Source organism: Ascaphus truei, chromosome 3 (genome assembly GCF_040206685.1).
Source record: "Ascaphus truei isolate aAscTru1 chromosome 3, aAscTru1.hap1, whole genome shotgun sequence".
NCBI classification, from domain to species: Eukaryota; Metazoa; Chordata; class Amphibia; order Anura; family Ascaphidae; genus Ascaphus; species Ascaphus truei.
Window position 1 is genome coordinate 189,844,916 of NC_134485.1, and position 19,538 is coordinate 189,864,453.

The 19,538-nt window shown below is 53.3% G+C and overlaps 1 protein-coding gene across 1 annotated transcript in view; it reads right to left on the reverse strand.

Moving 5' to 3' along the window:
- LOC142489303 (uroplakin-3b-like) overlaps positions 1-19,538 on the reverse strand; it is a 43,116-nt gene that overhangs the window by 14,412 nt on the left and 9,166 nt on the right. The window lies entirely within an intron of this gene.

Sequence of the window (19,538 nt, forward strand, 5' to 3'; positions counted from 1 at the left end):
TGAGTCGGTTCCAGAGGCGGAGACTGTGCTGCTGGGACTCGCTAACGAGAAGGTGACTGCCCAAGGGAAAGGGGATCGCTGTTAATGGTGGTGCCGGAACAGAACCGTTTCGTGCCCAGTGTCTCCAATAAAAGTGTGGAGCCCCGCTGTCATCCCCTTGTGGAAATGTCCCTGCCTGCCTCGTCAGACGACAAGTATGCCAGTATATCATCGGTGGTGATGCACCAACCGGCGGACCACTACAGCGGTGCTGCTAAAAATGAAATACTTACCGGTAATACGGAGCAGCTGAGTCCGGAGATGCCCCGACAGTAGGCACTGGTGTGGCCTGAGCCACGTAGAAGTCCCACAGCCGTGTCGACTCCCAATGTGGCAGAGACAGGAACCGAGACAGCTCCAGAGGAACCCAAGATGATCGCAAGTCAGTGGAGCGATGAGAAACCACCACCTTCCTCCCGACAGGCTACAATGGAGGAGTCTGCAGATGAGGCCCAGCCCAGTGCCTACTTCCAGATGGAGAAACACGCCGAACTTCTGGTGCATTGACTAGTGGATGACGAACTTCCGGTGCGGGACCTGGACCTGTTCCGGGTCTCCGCGACATCGGCGGATGATGACATCACATCCGGTTCGACCAGCGGAGTGAACCAGAAGCATTCGGCCCCTGTTCCCATCAGTACCAGCTTGTCCACCGAAGATAAGGAGCGGTACATGGAAGCGGTACTGGGCCGAGGAAGGAGAAGGTCGGTAGAGTCCAAGTCACCAAAGACCCCCACAGGTCGCGGCAGAGCCCGACTCCGAGACTGTGCCCTGGACTATATAATTTCCCCGCCACCTGTCCCCAGTGCCGCTGCCCGTGCCCCTGTCCCTTCTCATTGGGGGTCCTGATTGAGTCACCAGGGATCCGGGGGTTTCAGGGGGAAGGCCCAAAAGCATTCCGTTTCATCCAAGGACTTGGGGGATTGCATAACATCTTATGAGGGATCCGAGAGAGAGGGTTCAGTATGTCCCAAGCCACCGGTAATGAAACCCACAGTATATAAACATGTGATCAGAGGGAAAGGTAAAGGTTCACTCTCTAGCGGTACCTCTGGTGTTTCCTCGAGGAGAGATACAGAAGGGTCAGTATCAACGTCTGGGTTAGAAGACCACAGCAAGAAATGGTGGGCTCCTTTATTTGAGGGGTATTCTGATTTCATGGACCGTACTCGGTTCATATTAATGAAAGAGGATGTGGTTGATCATTGGTGGGGCAAGGGCATTTATTCTGAGAAGGAATCTGTCGACGAGTTAGCCAGTAGGTTACGAGGGATAAACCAGGGAATTGTGATTCCTAAGGGACCGTCAATCTTATATGATGAAATTTCTCCTGAAGAACCTCTGCACTTGGTACTGCTAGGTACGGCTGGCAATAGAAAGCTCACCAAATTGAGTAGAGCGGATAGAGCCATAGTGGCACGATACTGTCAGTCTCACGGTTTGAGTATTCTTATGTGCCCGAACCGATAATGCAAGAAATTGAAGACCAAAGAGATACTTGGCTAAGGGATGCAGTCATTGACTATCTGCGGTCAAAGAGTAGCAGCACTGCTTAACAAACAGAGGAAAGGATTTGTTCTTTAATGAGGGTATGGAGTGTAGGGAGGAACTGTCATGGCAGTACTGCCCGCAGATCAGACCCGTCCCTTTCACTGAGGTGGGACGTAAGATTACACGCACCCGCAGCAGAAGGAGCGTGTCCAGAGTGTGGTGATTGCGTAGCCAGGCCAGGAGACAATAGCTATAGTACTTGCCGGATCCGGAGAGTAGAAGTGCCATAGTGGTTGCCGTAGCCGAGATCAGGGAGCAGAGAGGTCCGGGAGGTCAAGGTACAAGTCGAGTTCGGGGAATGAGAGAAGCAGGGCAGAAGCCAGAGTCGAGAGCCAGAGAGAGTCGTCAGCAATGCCGAATCAGAACCTAAGGAGCACTGTAACGAAGACACGATTAAAGCACACATCCACCAGAGCTAAGACTATGCAGAGCAAGGTTTGCAGGGCAGGACAGGGGTAATAAAGGTAGAAGACCCTATAGGAGCGGAGGGCAGGACCAGAGTGTGCTGAGAAGCCGCAGCTGATTGGTGCAGGCATTTAAAATACTCTTGGCACAGCTGATCCGGAGGAGGAACCCGGCGTGAGCTGTGTGGAAGCCGGTGGGCGTGGTCAGAGCCTGAGAAGGGTGAATAAATTATAGCTGGGAATGCACGCTCTGTAAGCGTGTCCCATGCGCGTCCTAGCAAGATGGCGGCCGCATGTCCCGGCGCTGGCTATGAAAAGACAGAGTTGCGGCGGGGGTAGCGGTGAGTGGGGGCTATTGGGGGGGATGGAGCGATCGCGCTGCAGCCCGCGGCTCCTTACAGGAACATCTTTATGAATAAGATAGTGTACCGCCCTGAGAATGGCCCTCTTCAGTCGTATTTCGTAAGGGTCATAGACCATAATAGACGGGATGTAAAGAAACCTGATCCCCGATATTATTATTAGGGAGGATTCTCCACATTCGGAGTCCTGTATTGTTTCACCATCCAAGGTGGGTGGGTGCGTAATGTGTGAATGTAATGACATTGTATAATAATAATATGTCATTTTGTGTTTTGCACAGGTTGTTCACCTGCAGGATGCCTGGCAAATTCGGCCCAAGTGGGGACCATTGGATTCCACCAAATCAAACAATAGCCAGCCTGCATAAATAAAGTAATTAAACTTCTACTTACCCCTGTCATGATGAAGGGCGTCCTCATTACTACAGTACCGACACACTTTATTGCAGTGTGGTCGGTACCGCAAGCCGGGAGATTTCCCGGCTTGCTAGTGGCCGCCCCTCGGCGTGCCGCGCGTCATAGACGCGCGGTCACGCGTCTTCGGGAGCCTGCGCCCCCTGCACGCGCGTACAGGGCTCCCCGAGGGAGCCCTGGTGTCCCGCGTTCTGCGGGACGGCGGCAGGGGGTTCCGGGGGACCCGGCGGACCCGGCAGCGGTAGGGAGAGCGCCCCGATCGGAGGGCGCTCTTCCGCTGCTTCGGCGCGCGCCCGTCACACTCGGGCGCGCGCCAGGCTACTGCTGCGGCCAAGAACGGGCAAATGCTCGAATAAACTTGGCCGCAGCAGTATACTCCAGGTTCATGTCCTCCATTGGCTGCAAGAGTACAAGAAACAATACAATCTAATGGCCCCTAACCCCTTCATCACCTTAGCGGTTAATAACCGCTATAGTAATTAAAGGGTTAACCCACCCTCCCATGCAACCCACCCAGGAGGCCTAACCACCCACCTCGGCACAAGAACCCCCACCCTCTTCTTATTGATTGGCACAGTGGTACATCATACCCATATAATATGGGCATGATATGCCACTATAGCAGTCAATGGCCAACTTATAAAAAAAATCATCAAGCACAAAATACGTACAGCATGTGCAGGGAGAGATGGCTCTCTCTGTGCAGCTCTCTATGCAGCTGGCCCACATCACTGCAGATCACTCGGGTGAGAACTTTTGAGAGAAGCTGAAATCACGTCGCTGCTACTCGCAAGTTTTAGTCATGTTTCTATAGCGTGGCTTCAGAGTCTTTCTAAATACCGTGATAGCAACACTGACAAAACCTGCAGCGTAAGATGCCAAGCAAGACGTTTTATCAAGGCTACTAGAATAGGCCCCTCTGACTCTCATACACAAAAAGATCCAAAACACAAACTCTTTTGCAACTATGGAACAATAGTGCATAAGCTGGGGTTCCTGGCCTGCTAGAATACATCCTCGTCAGATTTTTGCTCTGTCCTACAGTTTTCATTTTAAGTTGCTCCAATTTCACGCTGTGTGGACCACATTGCAATCCAGGAGTTCCAGAATTTTGTTTTACAAGATACACATATTACATTATATAGGATGTGTAAAAATGCTGTGTCTTTGTACTGTATGACACTTTTCCCTTTACTTTGCATTACATAATCTGCCTTATTTGTGATGGTGCAAACCCCATCTACAGTATGCTTAATGTTAGAAACTTGAATCACAACTGTAAACAAAAAATAGTGCTGTGTGTCTGTAAGGAATCCACTACTGGCTTTGACTGCAGCCTTGCAGACCTATGCAGTTGCAAGCTTCCTCTGGCAATCTATGGCACAGGTGCTGCCTCTCATTGCAGCTTCTGCCCTGTGCTCTTTCATTGGAGGAATTCTCACACACCCTCCTCCTGTGATTGGATCTCCGCCCTTTATATTCTAGGCGTTGGCTCTGAACCAGCGCTGAGCATAACTATTCCTACCTCTATGTTACTGTCTCTGCCACAAACCACCCCAGGCCTCTCTCCTAGCGTTCTTACCTTCCAAGTTCCTGAGTATCCAGAGGCCTGGTCCTGGACGTCTGTGCTGAAGCGTTGTTGCCAGCACTGGCCTGCTGCTATCTCCTTGCAGTGGCCTACCCTGGACGTCTGTGCTGAAGCGTTGATGCCAGCACTGGTAACTGCTGCATTCCCTCCTAGCAGTGGCTACCCTTCCTGTCCTGTGGCCTGCCGCTATTCTCCTGTAGTGGCCTATCCTGGACGCCTGTGCTGAAGCGTTGATGCCAGCACTGGTAACTGCTGCATTCCCTCCTAGCAGTGGCTACCCTTCCTGTCCTGTGGCCTGCTGCTATTCTCCTGCAGTGGCCTACCCTGGACGCCTGTGCTGAAGCGTTGATGCCAGCACTGGTAACTGCTGCATTCCCTCCTAGCAGTGGCTACCCTTCCTTTCCTGCGGCCTGCTGCGATCCTCTTGCAGTGGCCTGCCTTGGACTTCTGCACTGAAGCGTTGGTTCTTCCCGACGCTGCCCTGCGGTGAACTTCGTCCAGCCTGCTGTCTCCTCCTGCTGAGATCGGCGTCATGGGCCGAGGCCGCTCCTCGCGCAGAAGCCACCCCCGCGCTCACGCTCCTAAGCTGAAGCGTGGCACTCCTGATTTCCTGTTGCCGAACTCCTGCTTCATTAACGACGATGCTGCCTTCTCCAATCCTGACCCTGCGATGTACGACTACGAACTGCGCACTCCGGATCAGTCTGCGTGGACTAAGGTCGGTGATTATATAACCCCACCTCAGCCCCGCGGTCTGTCCCGGTTTGTGGTGAGCATCGGCGTAACAGTGTCAAAGCGCATTTTTCTCACATTGATACGCAGCCGCTACGTGTTTCAAATTTTAGTATCCCTTCGTTTAAGGCATGAATTTCACCTAATGATCTAACACAGGGTTTCCCAAACTTTTTTTTCCGTGACCCGGTTATTTTTGAACTTCTCCTTCGTGACCCACTAAAATTTTTATCACCTATACTGGCCTATAGGGCCTGCACAGACACACACACAGCCACTGATACACACACACACAGCCACTGATACACACACAGACACACACACAGCCACTGATACACACACACAGCCACTGATACACACACACACACATCCACTGACAGACACGCAGCCACTGACACACACACTGATACACACACACAGCCACTGATACACACACACGCAGCCACTGACACACACACACACACAGCCACTGACAAACACGCAGCCACTGACACACACGCAGCTACATAGAGACACTGCTACACACACACACTGATACACACACAGAGACACTGCTACACACACACATACACTGATACACACACACACTGATACACACACACAGACACACACACACAGACACTGATACACACACACACACACTGATACACACAGACACACACTGATACACACAGACACTGATACACACACAGACACTGATACACACACACTGATACACACACACACACACACACACACACACACACACACACACACACACACACTGATATACACACACACACACTGATACAGATACACACAAACACACAGCCACTGATACACACACACTCTGATACACACACACACAGACACTGATACAGGTACACACACACACACACAGCCACACACTGATACACACGGACACTGATACACACACACACACACACACACTGATACACACACTGATACACACAGACACACACTGATACACACAGACACTGATACACACACACTGATACTGATACATCACTGATACACACACACTGACACACACACACACACACACACACACACACACACACACACACACACACACACTGATGTACACACACACACACACACACACTGATACAGATGCACACAAACACACAGCCACTGATACACACACACTCTGAAACACACACACACAGCCCCTGATACACACACACACACACACTCGCTCTCCCCTATACGCACACAGACACAAAAAGTGAATTACAGGCAATGACGGATGTGGGTGACTGGAGGGGGGAACTGGGACTGGGTGGGAGGGGGGAACTGGGACTGGGTGGGTGGGTTGGAGGGGGGAACTGGGACTGGGTGGGTGGGAGGGGGGAACTGGGACTGGGTGGGTGGGAGGGGGGAACTGGGACTGTGTGGGTGGGTGGCAGGGGGGAACTGGGACTGGGACTGGGTGGGTGGGTCGGAGGGGGGAACTGGGACTGGGTGGGTGGGAGGGGGGAACTGGGACTGGGTGGGTGGGAGGGGGGAACTGGGACTGGGTGGGTGGGTGGGATGGGGGAACTGGGACTTTGGGGGGAACTGGGACTGGGTGGGTGGATGGGTGGGAGGGGGAACTGGGACTGGGTGGGTGATAGGGGGGAACTGGGACTGGGTGGGTGGGTGGGACTTTGGAACTGGGACTTAGGGGGGAACTGGGACTGGGTGGGTGGGAGATGGGAACTGGGACTGGGTGGGTGTTAGGGGGAACTGGGACTTAGGGGGGAACTGGGACAAGGGTGGAACTGGGAATGGGTGGGTGGGAGGGAGGGGGGAACTGGGACTGGGTGGGTGGGTGGCAGGGGGGAACTGGGACTTAGGGGGGGACTGGGTGGGTGGGTGGGAGGGGGGAACTGGGACTGGGTGGGTGGGTGGGACTTTGGAACTGGGACTTAGGGGGGAACTGGGACTGGGTGGGTGGGAGATGGGAACTGGGACTGGGTGGGTGGGTGTTAGGGGGAACTGGGACTGGGTGGGAGGGAGGGAGGGGGGAACTGGGACTGGGTGGGTGGGAGGGAGGGGGGAACTGGGACTGGGTGGGTGGGAGGGAGTGGGGAACTGGGACCTTGGGGGGAACTGGGACTGGGTGGGTGGGTGGGTGGGTGGGAGGGAGGGGGGAACTGGGACTGGGTGGGTGGGAGGGAGGGGGGAACTGGGACTGGGTGGGTGGGAGGGAGGGGGGAACTGGGACTGGGTGGGTGGGAGGGAGTGGGGAACTGGGACCTTGGGGGGAACTGGGACTGGGTGGGTGGGTGGGAGGGAGGGAGGGGGGAACTGGGACTGGGTGGGTGGGAGGGAGGGGGGAACTGTAACTGGGTGGGTGGGAGGTAGAGGAGGGAACTGGGACTGGGTGGGTGGGAGGGGGGAACTGGGACTTTAGGCAGGGGGGAACTGGGACTGGGTGGGTGGGAGGGGGGAACTGGGACTGGGTGGGTGGGACTTAAGGGGGAACTGGGACTGGGTGGGTGGGAGGGAGGGGGGAACTGGGACTTGGGAGGTGGGGGGGACTGGGACACTTGGGTGGGTGGCAGTGACTGGGTGGGTGGCAGTGACTGGATGGGTGGGTGGGAGACGGTAGGTGAGTGACCCATGACAGTGACTGGGTGGGTGGGAGACAGTGACTTGGTGACAGTGACTGGGTGGGAGAGAGTCACTGGGTGACAGTGACTGGACAGTGACTGGGTGGGTGACAGTGGCTGGGTGGGTGACAGTGACTGGGTGGGGTGACTTACCTTGCCGCCGGACGCTTTCCCCTGCTGCCCCCGATATGCCCTGCTGCCCGGGACGGGAGGTGGGCTTGGGGGCACAGGAGGTGGGCACGGGAGGGGGTGCCACGGGAGGTGAGCTCGGGATGCTGGCCGCGGGGGGAAGCGGGTCACAGTAGGAGCTTGTACTTCCCCCTCCGTCCCACATAACGTGCGGGCCACAGAGGAGCTGGTACTTCCTCCTCCGTCTCACGTTGGGAGTGGGGGGGAGGAAGGGAGCGGGCCCTGCTTGCCCTGCGCTTGCGTGCGGGACCGCGGGGGGAATCACCGCAATTTTAACTTGAGCGGGGGGGGGGGGCGGGTTGGAGACACCGGGCGGCCAGCCTCGCTGCGACCCGGCAATTTTGGTGCCGTGGCCCTGTGCCGGGTCGCGACCCACCATTTGGGAAACGCTGATATAACATACTGCATTAAGAATCTTCTACAATATTTTAATATATATTGCCATGCTCAGTAGCACTCCTTTGTGACACTCATATGCTTATATATATGTTGTGGTTATTTTGGGGGTTCAATAGGAGCTTGTTAGATGTCCAGTATGTTTTATAATTCTTGTTCAGCTGGTCTTAGCTGATTGGAGGGTGGCAACCTCCTACCTAATTGAAGCTTACCCCCTCCCACATTTAAATGGTTAAAAGCTCACTCCATAGCATCTCCCACTCTCAGGGGAACGTGGTTGCTTGTAGTATGGTTGTGATAAATCTAATACAGAGTGCTTTTCCTGGTAATGTACAGGTTATTAAAAGCTTCAAACAGACTTATAACTTTGCAACTACTATTGACAGATTTATTATAAATCATTCTTCCTGGTATTGCAAAGGTTATTAAGAATTTATATTAGTGTTAGGGACCCCTGGAAATGTGGTCTGCCGTCCTGTGGCTCAGGGGCTTACAAAAATTTTGGCCAAAAATGTTAAACTAAAAGACCATTTTATTTAATAGATATTTATACATATATATTTAGGCACTGTACCGTGTATGAGTTTCACTGGATGTGCACTGAGCTCTGTCTGTGTTTTATGTTCTGTCTCTGGTTTTAAATATATATTGCCATGCTCAGTAGCTCTCCTTTGTGACACTCATATGCTTGTATATATGTTGTGATTATTTTGGGGGTTCAATAGGAGCTTGTTAGGTCCAGTATATATATATAATATATACTATAGCAGGTAGTAGCGTATATATATATATATATATATATAATATATATATATATATATATATATATATATATATATATATATATATATATATATATATACGCTACTACCTGCTGTGTACACCTGTGTGGCTCTCAAGAGCCTAAGCCTCGGCTCTAACCCCACACAATATGTCCCGCACCCTTAAAGGGAGATATGTGTGACTGCGCAGCCACTAGTCCCGTATGAATATAATATATATGTAGGATCGTATGTGCACTTGGTGATGGTTACCTGCCGAGCACTCCAGTGCCCGGGCCTGCCAAGAAGCATCACAAAGGATCCGAAGGCTGACAAATACAAGAACTACCGTCTGGACGATCCCACCCAGATGGCTGCTGCAGCGGCAGCGGAGGTCTGAGCCCAAACCTCTGGTTGGACGCGCAGCGTCCGCTGTGTCCCTAACTGGCTCTGGGTAGTAAGGGGCAGGGTCCCTAACCTGGGGCCTGTCCCTGCAACACTCAATGCTACAGGGGGCTCACGGCTATCTGGGCCCTAGGGGTCTGCTGGCCTAGTGCAGGGAGTCACTGACTCCTGCACCCTACCTCTGTCCCCCAGCTGCTCCTGACGCCAACTAACTTGCTCCTAAACCCCGCGAAATGTATCTATCCCTGAGCAGGGAGATACTGTAGCTCTATTGGCTCCCTGGGATCATGTGGGGCTGCGGAGGCTCATGGGACATGTAGTCCCATCCAAGAGCCCTCTTCTCATTGGTCCAGGTTGCCGCTCTAATCACTGCGCATGCGCGACCTGTCTGTGGGCCTCCCGGCGCTTGGCTCTCACTGCGCATGCGCAATGCCACTGACAATGGTGGCGCACTGCACCGGGAGCCGCCGGGACCTTTGCAACGCGACCGCGTCCCCGGCAACCACACACCTATCCGCCCCCACTCCAGCGATCGACCGACGGGTCCGCCATAGGGCTCGGCGGCACCCGCGATCGCCCATCAGGTGAGGGGGGCCACAGGCAGAGGGGGACCTGGCTACATCCTCCCCCTGGTAAAAAAAACCAACGTCCTCGCTTGGGACACATCTCAACCATGTACAAAAATTATATAATAAAAATGCAGTTCAATATATAACTTAGCACATTCGCATTGACTTTATACGATGTTGCACAATTCGGTGAGCATTACAATCACAGATTGGATTTTGCTCCGAGACCACTGCTGAGCCTCATAATGGGGTGCCCCAATTTGATCATAGGTTACCCGATTTGGAGGGTACCTGACTCTTTGGCTCCCACGGAGCTGTTCTTCAGCAACTCCCTCTGGGGAGTAATAAGTACAGTCCTGAGGCTCAGCCTCTTCCCTTGAGGGGAGAAATGTCTCTGAACAGTCTCTGTTAGGCACAAAGCACGGGCTCTGTGGATCCAAGGGCTGGCCTGTTGGTGCCACCTTAGTAGGCATTGGCCCACGGGGCCCTTTACCTGTAGCTCCTCCGGGAGATGCCCCTTCTGTGGAATAGTCCCTTTGAGAGGGTCCTTCCATAGGGTCTTCAGGAGTTTCAGAGTGGGTTTCATTATTTACAGTCTCTTGACCCATCTGATAAGTCGGACTCACTGTTGAGCGGTGTGGCCAGTATTTCTGCTTCTTTGTCTCCCACTTGGGGGATGGGGAGAAGGTGATTACGATTCCAAAACTTTACTCGGCCGTCAGTGTCTTTGATGCGATAGACCGGGAGGCCGAGCATCTGGGACTCTACTTCATATACACTGTCTCTCCACCGGTCCGCCAGTATATGTTTTCTGGGGACTCCCAGATTACGAAGCAACACAGCGTCCCCAGGACGTAGCTCCCGATACTTGACTTTATTGTCATATCGTCTCTTATTTCCAGCATTCAATTTAGCTGTAGACTTCTCAGCCTGTTGGTGAGCTTGCTGCAAACTGTCCTTTAGCCTTTGCACATACTTGAAATGGGTAGCATTGTGTATCCCATCCGTTGATACTCGAAGACGCACATCTACTGGGAGTCTTGCCTCCCGTCCAAACATGAGGAAGTATGGGGAGAATCCAGTGGACTCATGGCGAGTACAGTTGTACGCGTGTACCAAAGCTTCTGCGTGACGACTCCATTCCGTTTTCTGCGCACCCTTCAGGGTTCCGAGCATGTCCAACAAGGTCCTGTTGAATCGTTCAGGCAAAGCATCTCCTTCGGGGTGGTACAGAGTCATCCAGGATTTGGCGATGTTCAGCATTTTGAGTCATTCTCGGATCAGAGTGCTCTCAAAATCCCGCCCTTGGTCAGAGTGAAGTCGGTTTGGAAGACCGTAGTGAACGAAGAACTTCTCCCATAGTATTTTTGCGACTGTGATGGCCTTCTGGTCTTTTGTGGGGAAGGCCTGAGCATACCGAGTGTAATGGTCCGTGATGACCAGCACGTTACAGATTCCTCGGGTATCGGGTTCAATACACAAAAGTCCATACACATCAGGTCCATTGGACCAGAACTCTTGAGATGGGCCATGGGTTCTGCTCTGGTAGGCAAAGTCTTGCGTCGGACACACCGGGAACAACGGCGGCAGTGTTGTTCCACCGCTTCCCGCATCTTGGGCCAGAAGAAACGGTCTCGGACTAACCCAAAAGTCTTCTCCACACCGAGGTGCCAATGTTCATCATGTAGAGACTTCAACAGCATATATCTCAAGTTTTGGGGTAGAACCAGTTGTCGCCTATCAGGGTGGTTGTGATATTGGACTACCCTATAAGCAAGCAATTGTCTATCTCAAACTTGTCCACCTCACGCATTAGCAACGCGATCAGGTCTCGGGGAGCACTCTTCAGTAGAGCTGGATTCTTTCTTTGAACAGCTTGCCGAATGATGCTGATTACTGGATCTCTCAGTTGATAATCCACTAAGTCTTTCCATCTTATGACTTTGTCATGGGTTATGTTCATTCCCTTGGGATCGCAGTAGGCGGCGGGAATAGCCTGCGACTGGCATCCTAACGAATCTGCAACTCGTAGTTCGGAGAAGGCCACCTAATCATTGATGACGCACGCTATGCTACACATTGCTCGCATCCCAGGCCCGGGGATCTCTTCCCATTCATCATCATCGGGAGTAGCACTTAATCCTGGTCGTTGTGATAGAGCCTCAGCTCCAATGTTCAAAGGCCCCAGCTTGTACTTCAGAGAGAATCTGTAGATACATAGGGTTGCCAGCCATCGGTGCCCTGCTACATCCAACTTGGCGGAAGTATTGATGTATGTGAGGGGATTGTTATCCGTCCTTACCTCAAATGTAAAACCATAGAGGTAATCATGAAGTTTCTCTGTGATCGCCCATTTGAGAGCCAGGAACTCTAGCTTGTATACAGGGTATTTCTGTTCACTGGGTGTCAGACTGCGGCTGATGTAGGCTACAGGCCGAAGACCCTCTGGGTGCTTCTGATGTAAGACAGCGCCCAGTTCTTTGAGACTGGCATCCACATGCAGAAAGTATGGTTGTTCTGGATCGGCATACGCAAGCACTGGTGCTTCAGTCAGGCTTTTCTTCAAGTTCAGGAAGGCTCGCTCACACTCGGTTGTCCACTTATCACCAAACGGTTGACGAACCGATGTGGCCTTCCTTCCGGTATCTTCAGGGTATATCTTCAACATATTGTTCAGGGGTTTAGCTCGACTACTGTAGAGTACCCTTCCACGAAGCGACGGTAATACCCACAGAAACCTAGGAATGATCGCAGTTCCGTGACATTCTCGGGACGCGGCCAGTTCACTACCACTTCTACTTTGGCTGGATCAGTAGCAATTCCTTGAGCAGACACGATGTGTCCCACGTAGGTCACCGAGGTGTGACAAAACCGACACTTGTTGAGGGATAACTTCAATTCTTCTTTTCCAAGACGGTCTATCACCTTCAGCAGCCTCTCTTTGTGCTCTTCCAGGGTTTTCCCAAAGACAATGATGTCGTCCAGGTAGACAAGACACTCCCGAGGGTTCATGTCCCCGATTGTTTTCTCCATCAGTCGCTGGAAGGTAGCAGGAGCTCCACATATACCTTGGGGCATACGCGTAAATTGGTAGAAGCCCAGGGGGCAGACGAAGGCTGTTTTTTCCTGGTCCTCTTCACTCATAGGTACCTGCTAGTACCCAGATCGTAAGTCGAGCACGCTAAACCATTGGCTCCCGGTTAGAGCATTCAGGATTTCTTCAATGCGAGGAAGGTTGTATTGATCGGGTACCGTACGATTATTCAGAGTTCGATAATCGACGCACAATCTTACAGATCCATTCTTCTTCCTTACCACCACTATGGGTGATGTATAAGGACTCCGAGACTCCGTCAATATCCCAGCGGTCTCCATTTCCTTCAGGACGTTCCTTACATCGTCCACATCCCTGGGGGCGATGCGACGAGAGCGTTCACGGAACGGAGTGGCGTCACTCAACCTAATGGTGTGTTGGGCGCTGCGACTGCGGCCCACATCCATCTCGCTTGTGGAAAATACCGTCCTTCTTTCGTTCAGCTTGGCCGTCAGTCGATCCTTCCACTCAGTTGGCAGCGTCGAGTCTCCGAAGTTGAAATCCAGATCAACTAACTGCTCACCCACTGCAGCGGCGTTCGCCTGGGGCACTGTTTCTACCGGGCTGACGGGATATATGCTGCCCAAACTTTGTCCTGTATCAATGTCTATCGGGAATGGAGAGATATTTTGAACATACACGTAGGTTCGTAGAGGAATTTTGGTCGTCCACTCTCTCACTTCAGGTATTACCCTATACCCTCTCTGGGTCTCTTCCTCAGGGGTACTCGCCAGAGAGAACAGATGATCGGTCTCATCTTGATCGGGATAACAGCACCAGACGGCCATGCGTTGCACTCCCCCTGGTAAAATGGTCGTCAGTCCGCATTGACGATTGTAGAGGTCCCCGTGATGCTCTAAGGCATATACTCTGTTGCACTCCTCTCTCAGTACTGGGTCAAGGAGTGGATTGGCCATTGGCAATTCATTGGTCCCTTTCAGGTAGGCTCTGATTGTGGCTCGCACTATATCCGTATTTGTTCCCAAGATGACCGGGTACTGACACTGTCCTTGAGGCTTCGGGCATACCATTGCCTCCACATGCATGGGATGTTTCTTACCGGTATTCAATTGAAGTATCTCCAGTTGAATTCTCACAATCCCATCGATGGGTTCATTGCTCAACCCCCTCACCTTCATATGTTCCGCCGACTGCAGGGGACAGTGCTTAAGGTGTTGGTCGTAGAATTGTCGGTAGATTATGGTCACTTGGGACCCGGTGTCCAGTAAAGCAGAGACATAGACTCCTTCTACTACCACAAGCAAAATGGCAGAGGGGCCTACCTGACAGTAACCATCCCCGGCCGGAATTCCATAGTCTGGGCTTAGGTCAGTAGGAGCTTCGGGAGGCGCAGGGGTGGCCTCGGATGTCTTGGCTTCTGTGGTCTGTATCCGACAGATCATGGACCTAGTCGAGCTTCCTTTACTGGGCGTTTTCTTTTCTTGGGTGCCCCCATCCGGGCACTCTCTGGAGAAATGGCCTTTCTGTCCACAACCATAGCAGACGATATCTTTAGGATCTAGTTGTCTTGGGTAAGTGGGGGAGGATCTCCCCGAAGTCCGGCCTTTCGTCGAGGGCGACTTGGGTGGCTCCTCTTCCTCTTTGACAGGTTTCTTGATTCGGCGAGCGGAGGCTCCCAGGATGTCACTCGCAGGGGGCTCTTTGACCTTGGTGCCTGTATGCAGCTTGGTTTAGGCTTTGACGATCCCCAAAATGTCCATGAAGTTAGGGGGAGGCCCCTCCATTAGTGAGCACCTGATCATGATCACTATGTGATGCGTGGGAATGACACCTCAGAGGAACTGCTTGCGCCGGTATTCGTCCATCTCTGAGGCTAGGATGAGGCCGTAAGTTCGCAATTTCCACAGGACTAGCTGGATTCGTTGAAGGAAATCTGACAGGTCTTCCTTCTCCTTCTGTCGGAGACCGTAATATTTGAACCACAGCTCACTCTCCTCTTCATCTTTGCCATAGATCTGGACCAACAAGTTTACCATCTGATGAGCAGAGAGATCAGGGTCTTGGTCGCGCTGTGCACTTACCATGGTGGCTGCTGGGGGTCGGGGGCTTTCCAGGATTCTCTCCAGGTCTCCGGTTTTCCTCCCGGTGGTGGATGAAGTCTGACGAGCCCTGCCGTTTCCCTGTGTGGTAACCCCACTTATCCATTGCTTGATACTTTTAACTTTGATGTACGCAGAACTTATTATTGTTTGAGTAAAATTACTTTTTAAACATTATTTCACTATGTGCGTTGTGCGCCCTGTCTTTTTTCTGTTTCTCTAAATTAGAGGGCACCCTTGTGGTAAGGTCTCTGGTAGATACACTACTCGTGGGCCTCTATCAGGGGGTATAGCTTGTTCGGTGGCCAGCAATAGGGTGTTCTCTTGCCGGTCAATGTTGTAGTGCTTGCTGATGAGTCGGGCGTCTGCCAGACCATGTAATGTCCTTACTGCGCTGCAGACAGTAAACATGGATACATCGGCAGGTACCCCGTCTATGGCGACTACATGTCGCAGGAGCTCTCCTAGCTTTTCGGCCCAGTCAGCCACTTGTTGGGCGTGAGCGCAGACATGCTGACTGATAGGATACTACATGAACTACTGAGTTGGGCACCCAAGGGCTGAATCTCAGCAGCGCCTCCAAATGTAACGGGTATTCCCTGTGAATACAGACGCTACTACCTGCTGTGTATACCTGTGTGGCTCTCAGGAGCCTAAGCCTCGGCTCGGGGAGCCTGGGGTACATACATATAACTTAATCTCATGGTGCAACGCCTCCACCTGTGAAGGCTCCCACCAGAGGAGGAGTGGTTCCTCGCAGGACAAATATATATATATATATATATATATATATCACTCCACACACCGCATGTAAAATAACCAATGACTTTACTGTAGCAATACTTATTCATATATCAACAGGTGTCCCTCTCTAGAGGAGACACTAACTACTGCGTCTCGCAGGACGCTCCCACCTACACCGGGTGATCCCACCCCGTGTCGAGTAACCCCACACAATATGTCCCACACCCTTAAAGGGAGATATGTGTGACTGCGCAGCCACTAGTCCCATATGAATATAATATATATGTAGGATCGTTGGTGTGCTTGGTGATGGTTACCTGCCAAGCACTCCAGTGCCCGGGCCTGCCAAGGAGCTTCACAAAGGATCCAAAGGCTGACGAATACAGGAACTACCGTCCGGGGCGATCCCACCCGGATGGCTGCTGCAGCGGCAGCGAAAGTCTGAGCCCAAACCTCTGGATGGATGCGCAGCGTCCGCTGTGTCCCTAACTGACTCTGGGTATTAAGGGGCAGGGTCCCTAACCTGGGGCCTGTCCCTGCAACACTCAATGCTACTGGTGGCTCAGGGCTATCTGGGGCCTAGGGGTCTGCTGGCCTAGTGCAGGGAGTCACTGACTGCTGCACCCTACCTCTTTCCCCCAGCTGCTCCTGACGCCAACTAACTTGCTCCTAAACCCTGCGAAATGTATCTATCCCTGAGCAGGGAGATACTGTAGCCCTATTGGCTCCCTGGGGTGATGTGGGGCTGTGGAGGCTCATGGGACATGTAGTCCCCTCCAAGAGCCCTCTTCTCTTTGGTCCGGGTTGCCACGCTAATCACTGTGTATGCGCGACCTGGAGCGGGAGCCACCGGGACCTTCACAACGCGACCGTGTCCCCGGGAACCACACGCCTATCCGCCCCCACTCCAGCGATCGACCGACGGGTCCGCCATAGGGCTCGGCGGCACCCGCGATCGCCCATCAGTTGAGGGGGGGCCGCAGGCAGAGGGGGACCTGGCTACATATATATATATACAGTGCTCGACAAACCCGGTCGCCAACTCGCCAGCTGCGATCGGATATTGGCTCGTGGCCAGTAACTTTTCCCCTGCTCGAAAAAAAAAAAAAATCCCCTGCTCGAAAAAAAAAAAAAAATCTCCTGTTGGTGAAAAAAAAAAAAATACGTCTAGCTGATTGGCTGTGACGCGGGATGGAGTTGCCAAGACTGCTCCTGGACCTTACAAGACCTGCACTGATCCGGTCATGGAGGATTTTGAACAGATGCTTGAGGTGGGTGTAATTTAATGCACTTTAAAATATTTATATATACACTGATACATCCTGCCCCCGGTCCCTGGCGCTCCCGCTGTCCGCGCTGGTCGGGAGATACCCCCCCCCCCCACCTCCGGCACTCTCCCGCTGTGCGCGCGGATACCCCCCTATCTCCAGCACTCTCCCGCTGTGCGCGCGGATACCCCCCTACCTCAGCACTCTCCCGCTGTGCGCGCGGATTCCCCCCTACCTCAGCACTCTCCCGCTGTGCGCGCGGATACCCCCCTACCTCAGCACTCTCCCGCTGTGTGCGCGGATACCCCCCTATCTCCAGCACGCTCCCGCTGTGTGCGCGGATACCCCCCTACCTCCAGCACTCTCCCGCTGTGCGCGCGGATACCCCCCTACCTCAGCACTCTCCCGCTGTGCGCGCGGATACCCCCCTATCTCCGGCACTCTCCCGCTGTGCGCACGGATACCCCCCTACCTCAGCACTCTCCCGCTGTGCGCGCGGATACCCCCCTACCTCAGCACTCTCCCGCTGTGTGCGCGGATACCCCCCTATCTCCAGCACTCTCCCGCTGTGTGCGCGGATACCCCCCTACCTCCAGCACTCTCCCGCTGTGTGCGCGGATACCCCCCTACCTCAGCACTCTCCCGCTGTGTGCGCGGATACCCCCCTACCTCCAGCACTCTCCCGCTGTGTGCGCGGATACCCCCCTACCTCAGCACTCTCCCGCTGTGCGCGCGGATTCCCCCCTACCTCAGCACTCTCCCGCTGTGCGCGCGGATACCCCCCTACCTCAGCACTCTCCCGCTGTGCACGCGGATTCCCCCCTACCTCAGCACTCTCCCGCTGTGCGCGCGGATACCCCCTACCTCAGCACTCTCCCGCTGTGCGCGCGGATACCCCCCTACCTCAGCACTCTCCCGCTGTGCGCGCGGATACCCCCCTACCTCCGGCACTCTCCCGCTGTGCGCGCGGGTCAGGAGATACCGCCCCCCCCCCCCCTCCGGTGCTCTCCCGCTGTCCGCGTAGGGTGGGAGATAGTAGCCGTGTGTTTCTTCCCCCCCCCCCCCTCTCTCCCCTCCAGCGCTCCTGAGATACTGTGAGGTACTGACAGTGTGTGTGTGTGTATGTGAGAAAGAGATTGAGAGTGTGTGTGTGTGTGTGTGTGTGTGTGTGTGTGTGTGTGTGTGTGTGTGTGTGTGTGTGTGTGTGTGTGTGTGTGTGTGTGTGTGTGTGTGTGTGTGTGTGTGTGTGTGTGTGTGTGTGTGTAAGTCAGTAATCCCACCCAGTCACCCAGTCAGTAATTCCACCCCCACACAGTCAGTAATCCCACCCCCACCCAGTCACCCAGTCAGTAATCCCACCCAGTCAGTAATCCCACCCCCCACCAGTCACCCAGTCAGTAATCCCACCCCCCACCAGTCACCCAGTCAGTAATCCCACCCAGTCACCCAGTCAGTAATCCCACCCCCCACCCAGTCAGTAATCGCACCCCCACCCAGTAATCCACCCCACCCAGTCACCCAGTCACCCAGTCAGTAATCCCACCCAGTCACCCCCCAAATCAGTAATCCCCACCAAATCAGAACCCTCCCCACCCAATCCCCCAGCCAGTCACCCCCCGTCAGTTCACCCCCCGTCAGTCAGTCACCCCCCCTCTCCCACACTCTCCCAGTCTCTTTCTCTGGGTCTCTGTCTCTTTGGGTCTCTTTCTCTTTGGGTCTCTTTCTCTTTGGGTCTCTTTCTCTTTGGGTCTCTTTCTCTTTGGGTCTCGCTCTCTCTTTGGGTCTCGCTCTCTCCTGTCTCGCTCTCTCTCTGTCTCGCTCTCTCTCTGTCTCTCTCTCTCTCGCTCTCTCTCTCTCTCGCTCTCTCTCTCGCTCTCTCTCTCTCGCTCTCTCTCTCTCGCTCTCTCTCTCGCTCTCTCTCTCTCGCTCTCTCCCACACTCTGGATCTGGATATCTTATTTACCTATATATCTTAACTGCCCTATACTACACCAAAATAACCGATACTGCTTTCTTCAAGATCTGACTCTGGAGCTTCACACGGGAGACATCGGAATCCCCCCTAACCCAGAAGACAGGTAGGGAACACCTCCCCTACAACATATAACATTGCGGGTATGAAGGTACCTGGACATTGAGGGACTGCGGATCAGGTAAGATCCCAGGTGGGATTGCTGCTTTAGATATTGTGAAGAGAGGGCGTCCAAACACTGGTTAATGGGTGCAGGAAAATAGTCACACACAACGTAACAAGGACTAATTGTAGTAAAGTATAAATGTAATACAATAAATAAACTTATGTCAAAAAAGAATGTTGTTCTACTAGGAATTTACTTAAAAAAAAATTTACACTGGGCTGGGGGCG